The sequence below is a fragment of the Triticum dicoccoides genome, chromosome 1B (genome assembly GCF_002162155.2).
Source record: "Triticum dicoccoides isolate Atlit2015 ecotype Zavitan chromosome 1B, WEW_v2.0, whole genome shotgun sequence".
Classification (NCBI taxonomy): Eukaryota; Viridiplantae; Streptophyta; class Magnoliopsida; order Poales; family Poaceae; genus Triticum; species Triticum dicoccoides.
The window spans coordinates 172,376,827-172,386,883 of record NC_041381.1 but is presented as its reverse complement, the minus strand read 5'-3'; positions in this window follow the sequence as shown (position 1 = coordinate 172,386,883).

The following is a 10,057-nucleotide window of genomic DNA, read 5'->3' as shown; positions in this document are numbered from 1 at the left end:
ACAGAATTCTTCAATCACTGCCACCAAGCTACAAGAGCTTTGTGATGAACTATAATATGCAAGGGATGGTAAGACAATTCCCGAGCTCTTCGTGATGCTAAAAGCTGCGTAGGTAGAAATCAAGAAGGAGCAACAAGTGTTGATGGTCAACAAGACCACCAGTTTCAAGCAAAAGGGTAAAGGGAAGAAGAAGGGGAACTTCAAGAAGAACAGCAAACAAGTTGCTGCTCAGGAGAAGAAACCCAAGTCTGGACATAAGCCTGAGACTGAGTGCTTCTACTGCAAAGGGACTGGTCACTGGAAGCGGAACTGCCCCAAGTATTTGGCGGATAAGAAGGATGGCAAGGTGAACAAAGGTATATGTGATATACATGTTATTGATGTGTACCTTACTAACACTCGCAGTAGCACCTGGGTATTTGATACTGGTTCTGTTGCTAATATTTGCAACTTGAAACAAGGACTACAGATTAAGCGAAGATTGGCTAAGGACGAGGTGACGATGTGCGTGGGAAATGGTTCCAAAGTCGATGTGATCACAGTCGGCACGCTACCTCTACATCTACCTTCGGGATTAGTTTTAGACCTTAATAATTGTTATTTGGTGCCAGCGTTGTGCATGAACATTATATCTAGATCTTGTTTGATGCGAGACGGTTATTCATTTAAATCAGAGAATAATGGTTGTTCTATTTATATGAGTAATATCTTTTATGGTCATGCACCCTTGAAGAGTGGTCTATTTATATTAAATCTCGATAGTAGTGATACACATATTCATAATATTGAAGCCAAAAGATGCAGAGTTGACAATGATAGTGCAACTTATTTGTGGCACTGCCGTTTAGGTCATATTGGTGTAAAGCGCATGAAGAAACTCCATACTGATGGACTTTTGGAATCACTTGGTACTTGCGAACCATGTCTCATGGGCAAGATGACTAAAATGCCGTTCTCCGGAACAATGGAGCGAGCAACAGATTAGTTGGAGATCATACATACTGATGTATGTGGTCCTATGAATGTTGAGGCTCGCGGCGGGTATCGTTATTTTCTCACCTTCACAGATGATTTGAGCAGATATGGGTATATCTACTTAATGAAACATAAGTCTGAAACATTTGAAAAGTTCAAAGAATTTTAGAGGGAAGTGGAAAATCATCGTGACAAGAAAATAAAGTTTCTACGATCTGATCGTGGAGGAGAATATTTGAGTTACGAGTTTGGTCTTCATTTGAAACAATGCGGAATAGTTTCGCAACTCACGTCACCCGAAACACCATAACATAATGGTGTGTCCGAACGTCGTAATCGTACTTTACTAGATATGGTGCGATCTATGATGTCCCTTACTGATTTACCGCTATCGTTTTGGGGTTATGCTTTAGAGATGGCTGCATTCACCTTAAATAGGGCACCATCGAAATCCGTTGAGACGATGCCTTATGAACTGTGGTTTGGAAAGAAACCAAAGTTGTCCTTTCTTGAAGTTTGGGGCTGTGATGCTTATGTGAAAAAGCTTCAACTTGATAAGCTCGAACCCAAATCGGAGAAATGTGCCTTCATAGGATACCCAAAGGAGACTGTTGGGTACACCTTCTATCACAGATCCGAAGGCAAAACATTTGTTGCTAAAAATGGATCATTTTTAGAGAAGGAGTTTCTCTCAAAAGAAGTGAGTGGGAGGAAAGTAGAACTTGATGAGGTAACTGTACCTGCTCCCTTATTGGAAAGTAGTTCATCACAGAAACTGGTTCCTGTGACACCTACACCAATTAGTGAGGAAGCTAATGATGTTGATCATGAAACTTCAGATAAAGTTACTACCGAACCTCGTAGGTCAACCAGAGTAAGATCCGCACCAGAGTGGTACGGTAATCCTGTTCTGGAAGTCATGTTACTTGACCATGGCGAACCTACGAACTATGAAGAAGCCATGGTGAGCCCAGATTCCGCAAAATGGCTTGAGGCCATGAAATCTGAGATGGGATCCATCTATGAGAACAAAGTGTGGACTTTGGTTGACTTGCCCGATGATCGGCAAGCCATAGAGAATAAATGAATCTTCAAAAAGACTGACGCTGACGGTAATGTTACTGTTTACAAAGCTTGACTTGTTGTGAAAGGTTTTTGACAAGTTCAAGGGGTTGACTACGATGAGACTTTCTTACCCGTAGCGATGCTTAAGTCTGTCCGAATCATGTTAGCAATTGTCGCATTTTATGATTATGAAATTTGGCAAATGGATGTCAAAACTGTATTCCTGAATGGATTTCTGGAAGAAGAGTTGTATATGATGCAACCAGAAGGTTTTGTCAATCCAAAGGGAACTAACAAAGTGTGCAAGCTCTAGCGATCCATTTATGGACTGGTGCAAGCCTCTCAGAGTTGGAATAAACGTTTTGATAGTGTGATCAAAGCATATAGTTTTATACAGACTTTTGGAGAAGCATGTATTTACAAGAAATTGAGTGGGAGCTCTGTAGCATTTCTAATATTATATGTGGATGACATATTGCTGATTGGAAATGATATAGAATTTCTGGATAGCATAAGAGGATACTTGAATAAGAGTTTTTCAATGAAAGACCTCGGTGAAGCTGCTTACATATTGGGCATCAAGATCTATAGAGATAGATCAAGACGCTTAATTGTACTTTCACAAAGCACATACCTTGACAAAGTTTTGAAAAAGTTCAAAATGGATCAAGCAAAGAAAAGTTTCTTGCCTGTGTTACAAGGTGTGAAGTTGAGTCAGACCCAATGCCCGACCACTGCAGAAGATAGAGAGAAAATCAAAAGTGTTCCCTATGCTTCACCCATAGGCTCTATCATGTATGCAATGTTGTGTACCAGACCTGATGTGAGCCTTGCTATTAGCTTAGCAGGGAGGTACCAAAGTAATCCAGGAGTGGATCACTGGACAGCGGTCAAGAACATCCTGAAATACCTGAAAAGGACTAAGGATATGTTTCCTGTTTATGAAGGTGACAAAGAGCTCGTCGTAAATGGCTACGTTGATGCAAGATTTGACACTGATCCGGACGCTTCTAAATCGCAAACTGGATACGTGTTTGTATTGAACGGTGGAGCTGTCAGTTGGTGCAGTTCTAAACAAAGCGTCATGGCGGGATCTACGTGTGAAGCGGAGTACATAGCCGCTTCAGAAGCAGCAAATGAAGGAGTCTGGATGAAGGAGTTCATATACGATCTAGGTGTCATACCTAGTGCATCGGGTCCAATGAAAATCTCTTGTGACAATACTGGTGCAGTTGTCTTGGCAAAGGAATCCATATTTCACAAGAGAACCAAGCACATCAAGAGATGCTTCAATTCCATCCGGGATCAAGTCCAGGTGGGAGACATAGAGATTTGCAAGATACATATGGATCTGAATGTTGCAGACCCGTTGACTAAGCGTCTTCCATGAGCAAAACATGATCAGCACCAAGACTCCATGGGTGTTAGAATCATTACTGTATAATCTAGATTACTGACTCTAGTGCAAGTGGGAGACTGAAGGAAATATGCCCTAGAGGCAATAATATAGTTATTATTTATTTCCTCATATCATGATAAATTTTTATTATTCATGATAGAATTGTATTTACCGGAAACATAATACATGTGTGAATACATAGACAAACATAATGTCACTAGTATGCCTCTACTTGACTAGCTCGTTAATCAAAGATGGTTGAGTTTCCTAGCCATAGACATGAGTTGTCATTTGATTAACGGGATCACATCATTAGGAGAATGTTGTGATTGACTTGACCCATTCCATTAGCTTAGCACTTGATCGTTTAGTTTACTGCTATTGCTTTCTCCATGACTTATACATGTTCCTATGACTATGAGATTATGCAACTCCCGATTACCGAGGAACACTTTGTGTGCTACCAAACTTCACAACGTAACTAGGTGATTACAAAGGTGCTCTACAGGTGTTTCCGGTGGTACTTGTTGAGTTGGCATAGTTCGAGATTAGGATTTGTCACTCCGATTGCCGGAGAGGTATCTTTGGGCCCTCTTGGTAATGCACATCACTATAAGCCTTGCAAGCAATGTGACTAATGAGTCAGTTACAGGATGATGCACTACGGAACGAGTAAAGAGACTTGCTGATAACGAGATTGAGCTAGGTATTGAGATACCAACGATCGAATCTCGGGCAAGTAACATACCGATGACAAAGGGAACAACGTATGTTGTTATGCGGTTTGACCGATAAAGATCTTCGTAGAATATGTAGGAACCAATATGAGCATCCAGTTTCCGCTATTGGTTATTGACCGGAAAAGTGTCTCGGTCACGTCTACATAGTTCTTGAACCCGTAGGGTCCGCACGCTTAAAGTTTTGTGACGATCGGTATTATGAGTTTATATGTTTTGATGTACCGAAGGTAGTTCGGAGTCTCAGATATGATTACGAACATGATGAGGAGTCTCAAAATGGTCGAGACATAAAGATCGATATATTGGATGACTATATTTGGACATCGGAATGGTTCCAGGTGAATTCGGGAATTTATCGGAGTATCGGGAGGTTACCGGAACCCCCCGGTAAGTGTATGGGCCTTATTGGGCCTTAGTGGAATAGAGGTGGAGGAAGCATAGGAGCCCCCCCAATCCCAATCCGAATTGGGTGAGGGGGCTGGCCCCCCTTTCCTTCTTCTCTCCCTCCTCTTTCCCACCTCTCCTACTCCTACTTGGAAAGGGGGGAATCCTACTCCCGGTGGGAGTAGGACTCCCGTTGGCGCGCCCTCCTCCTAGCCGCCCGCCTCCTCCCCCTAGCTCCTTTATATACGGGGAGGGGGCACCCCTTGGAGACACAATAATTGATCATTGATCTCTTAGCCGTGTGCGGTGCCCCCTTCCACCATAATCCACCTCGGTCATATCGTAGCGGTGCTTAGGCGAAGCCCTGCGTCGGCAACTTCATCAACATCGTCATCACGTCGTCATGCTGAGAAAACTCTCCCTCGAGCTCTACTGGATCGTGAGTTCGCGGGACGTCACCGAGCTGAACGTGTGTTGAACACGGAGGTGCCGTACGTTCGGTACTGAGGATCGGTCGATCGTGAAGACGTACGACTACATCAACCGCGTTGTCATAACACTTCCGCTTTCGGTCTACGAGGGTACATGGACAACACTCTCCCGCTCGTTGCTATGCATCACCATCATCTTACGTGTGCGTAGGAATTTTTTTGAAATTACTACGTTCCCCAACAACATTCACCTTGGGTGTATGACCATAGGAGGTTTTATTCATGTAAACAGAATAACAATTATTCTTTGACTTAAATGAATAACCGTATTGCAATAAACATGATCCAATCATATTATGCTCAATGCAAACACCAAATAACATTTATTTTAGGTTCAATACTAATCCCAAAGGTAAAGGGAGTGTGCGATGGTGATCTTATCAACCTTGGAATGACTTCCAACACACATCGTCACCTCGCACTCAACTAGTCTCTGTTCATTTTCTAAGTCCTATTTCAAGTTGCTCATCATAGCAACTGAACTAGTATCAAATATATAGGACCTTGAGAAGAGGTGTCTAGAGGGGGGGGGTGATTAGACACTAAGTACCAAAGTTGCAGTTTTTAAGTTTCCTTAGTTTAAGTGGAGATTAGGCACAAGTTTAACATTCACAATACATAACAAGCAAGCATGCAAAGAGTATATATGGGCAGCGGAAAGTAAAGCATGCAAATTGCAAGAATGTAAAGGGAAGGGTTTGGAGGATTCAAATGCAATTGGAGACACGGATGTTTTTGGCGTGGTTCCGATAGGTGGTGCTATCGTACATCCACGTTGATGGAGACTTCAACCCACGAAGGGTAACGGTTGCGCGAGTCCACGGAGGGCTCCACCCATGAAGGGTCCACGAAGAAGCAACCTTGTCTATCCCACCATGGTCGTCGCCCACGAAGGACTTTCCTCACTAGCGGTAGACCTTCACGAAGTAGGCGATCTCCTTGCCCTTACAAACTCCTTGGTTCAACTCCACAATCTTGTCGGAGGCTCCCAAGTGACACCTAGCCAATCTAGGAGACACCACTCTCCAAGAAGTAACAAATGGTGCATTGACGATGAACTCCTTGCTCTTGTGCTTCAAATGATAGTCTCCTCAACACTCAACTTCTCTCATAGGTTTTGGATCCGATGGAAAGAAGATTTGAGTGGAAAGCAACTTGGGGAAGGCTAGAGATCAAGATTCACATGGTAGGAATGGAATATCTTGGCCTCAACACATGAGTAGGTAGTTCTCTCTCAGAAAATGTATGTTGGAAGTGTAGGTTCAGTTTCATGTCTCTCTCCACGAATGAAGAGGAGGTGGAGGGGTATATATAGCCTCCACACAAAATATAACCGTTACACACAATCTACCAAACTCGGTGGGACCGAATCGTTAAACTCGGTCAGACCGATTTAGCAAATAATGTGACCGTTAGGGTTTTCGGTGGGACCGAAATGCAACTCGGTGAGACCGATATGGTTAGGGTTAGGGCATAACGTAATCTCGGTAAGACCGATTACACAAACTCGGTGAGACCGATTTTGGTAATAAGCTTTCCAGAGAGTTGGTCAGGTAAACTCGGTTTGACCGATTACACAAACTCGGTGGGACCGATTTTGGTAATGAGTCAACCAGAAAGTTTGCATTGTAATCTCGGTAGTACCGATTTCTCAAACTCGGTGAGCCCGATTTTGATAATGGACATACACAGAGAGATTACAATCCCATCTCGGTGAGACCGAGATCCCTATCGGTAGTACTGATTTGCTTAGGGTTTGTGGCAGTGGCTAGGACATATGAAATCGGTGGCGCCGGATAGGAAGAATTGGTGTGACCGATTTTGCTTTAGGTTTAGGTCATTTGTGGAAGTGGGAAAGTAGTTGAGGGTTTTGGAGCATATCACTAAGCACATGAAGCAAGAGGCTCATTAAGCAACACCTCATCCCTCCTTGATAGTATTGGATTTTCCTATAGACTCAATGTGATCTTGGATCACTAAAATGTAAAATGAACAGTCTTGGGGTTGAAGCTTGAGCCAATCCTTTATCCTTAGCATCTTGAAGGAGTTCCCACATCCTTTAGTCCATGCCACTCCATTGTTGAACTTATCTGAAACATACTAGATAGAAGTGTTAGTCCAACAAGAGATATGTTGGCATTAATTACCAAAACCACCTAGGTAGCACTTGTGCTTTCCATCTCCCCCTTTTTGGTAATTGATGACAACATACATCAAAGCTTTAGATAAAGATATAAAGAATAACAAGTAAAGCTTTGGAAAGACATGTAACTAACATAGGCTCCCCCTACATGTATGCAATCATGTGAATATGGAATATAGAAGCATATGAGAGCATAACCATGATAGAGTAGGCAATGTGTTACATGCATCTTGGCCATATGCATCAGAGCAAAGAATGTTAAAGAAAATACCTTCATGCTCATGAGTCCTTCTTGCAAACAATATGTACATCAGCAAGAATTCCTCATACACATGATTGTGATGCATATACTTACCTTGTAGTCTTGAGTTGGCTTAGGATGGAATGAACCTGCGTAAACAAGGTTAGATGACACAGATACATCTACTAGCCAGAGCAAATAGAAGAAACCACAAGAATACCAAGACTGGGACGACATGTAGAGAGTGAGTACTAAGTACCACATTGGATTAGACATGTCCCCAAGAGTAAAGATATGCAATGAATTTAAATGATTTCTTTCCCTTAGATGTCTTGCTCCCCCTGAATCTATCATGGGATACTGGGAGAAGATAGGGAATAGAAAATCAGAGCTGAAAAAATCAGAGCTGAAAGATATGAATGATGATCAGAGCTAATACATGCTAATGCAAATAAGCACAACAGATCATATGAACATGTCTCTCCCCTCAAGAAAACATGTGGGCATCTCTCCTCTTGAACACCAAGCATCTGGGATCCTTGAGAAATACTTTCTATTTAAGTATTCTCTCCCCCTAGAGATCTCTCTCTCCCCTTGAAGATCTCTCTCCCCCTTAAGGATCTTTTTCTAAATGAGAAGCTTTGATGTTCTCTCTCTCCCCCTTTGTCATCAATTTCCAAGAAGGATCTTTGGGAATCTGTCTAATGGGTTTGTTCCTTGAGACACAGTACAAAGCAATGATAAAAATGTGATGCTTGTAGAGGACAAGTTTCATTGAGCGGAGCTGGATCAGAAGAAACATAGAATATGTGGCAAACTGTTTTTCTTGTTGTGAAATTGGCGGCACCGAGTGGTATGCTTCGGTTGTACCGAAAGGATTCGGTTGGGCCGAAAATAACAAATCGGTGTAACCGAGTTCATTTCAGAGAAAACGCTTGTCACCTCAGCTCACTAGACTAGTAAGATCTCATAAAGATTTGCAAGGAATTTACTGAAAGATGTGCAATGAATTGGATGCAAAAAATGCAGAGCAAACAGAAAGAAATCTAGATGAAGTTTTTTTTTTGAAAAAGGGGAAACAAATATGCATGAGACAAGTGCAAAAACACAGAAAAGAACACAAGAGAACTTCATCTAGAGGTGGTCGGCGACAAAGTCACCTATGTTAGAGTATATTGACTTAGGAGTCAAGTGAGATCACTTGATCATAGGTCATACTCATCGTTTAAGCTCAAAATGGGGTTGCCATTTTTCGTTTAAGCATCTTGATGTATTCATGTCGAGTTGCTTTAGCTCATTACTTGGATTAAAGCTTCTCTAAGATGGAATGACATACCTTGGTTGGTGGTGTTGTCCATGTAGTTGAACTTGTGTGGGTTGCTCAAGGTTGATGTAGCTCATCAAGAATTTGGAGCACCACTTGGAATTTTAGTCCATCTACCTACATGGGTTAGTTCTTGCAAGTAAGAGCACTTGTGTATCCAAAAATGACAATCATGAAGTTCAACATAGAATTTGTTAAAGGATGTGTTTGAATGGTTTCATGCTTCCTTGTCTTCATCCATCATAGTGTAGAGACTTGGTGATGTAGAGATTGCTCAAGATGTGAGTAGATTACAATCTCATGGAATTTGATTCCACCAAGTACCTACATGGGTTAGATAACATGCAAGATACAAATATATCCTAGACATAAGATTTTCATCATAAGAGAAATATCAAGGATTAGTCATAAGCTCATGTCTTGCATGTATCCAATGGAGTTTCTACTCCAAGTTTGAAGCATCAATGATGTTCAATTCTCCTCTTAACCTACAAAACACTTTCTCATCAGGAGGTTTAGTGAATATATCCGCTAATTGCTTTTCGGTGCGAACATGCTTAAGATCAATGTCACCCTTAGCAACATGATCTCGAATGAAATGATGACGAACTTCAATATGCTTAGTTCGAGAATGTTGCACAGGGTTATGACCAATTTTGATAGAACTTTCATTGTCGCAAAGCAATGGAACATGTCTCACATATATCCCATAATCTTTAAGAGTTTGGGTCATCCAAAGTAATTGAGCACAACATGAACCAGCGGCAATATATTCAGCTTCGGCGGTGGATAAGGATACCGAGTTTTGTTTCTTGGAGGACCAAGACACAAGAGATCTACCAAGAAATTGACAAGTACCCGAAGTGGACTTTCTATCAACCTTGTCTCTGGCATAGTCCGAGTCGGAATAGCCAACAAGATCGAAAGAGGTCCTCTTAGGATACCAAATGCCAAAGTTTGGTGTATGGATTAAGTATCTCACTATCAATTTCACGGCCTTAAGATGACATTCCTTAGGAGCAGCTTGATATCGTGCACACATGCACACACTTAGCATGATATCGGGACGTGAAGCACATAGATATAACAATGAACCAATCATAGAGCGATAAACCTTTTGATCAACCGGTTCACTATCTTTGGTCAAGTCAATATGTACACTAGTAGGCATGGGTGTAGACATACCTTTGCATTCTTGCATATTGAACTTCTTGAATAAGTCCTTGGTGTACTTCGTTTGAGAAACAAAGGTACCTTCCTTAGTTTGCTTGATTTGCAACCCAATGAAGAATTTG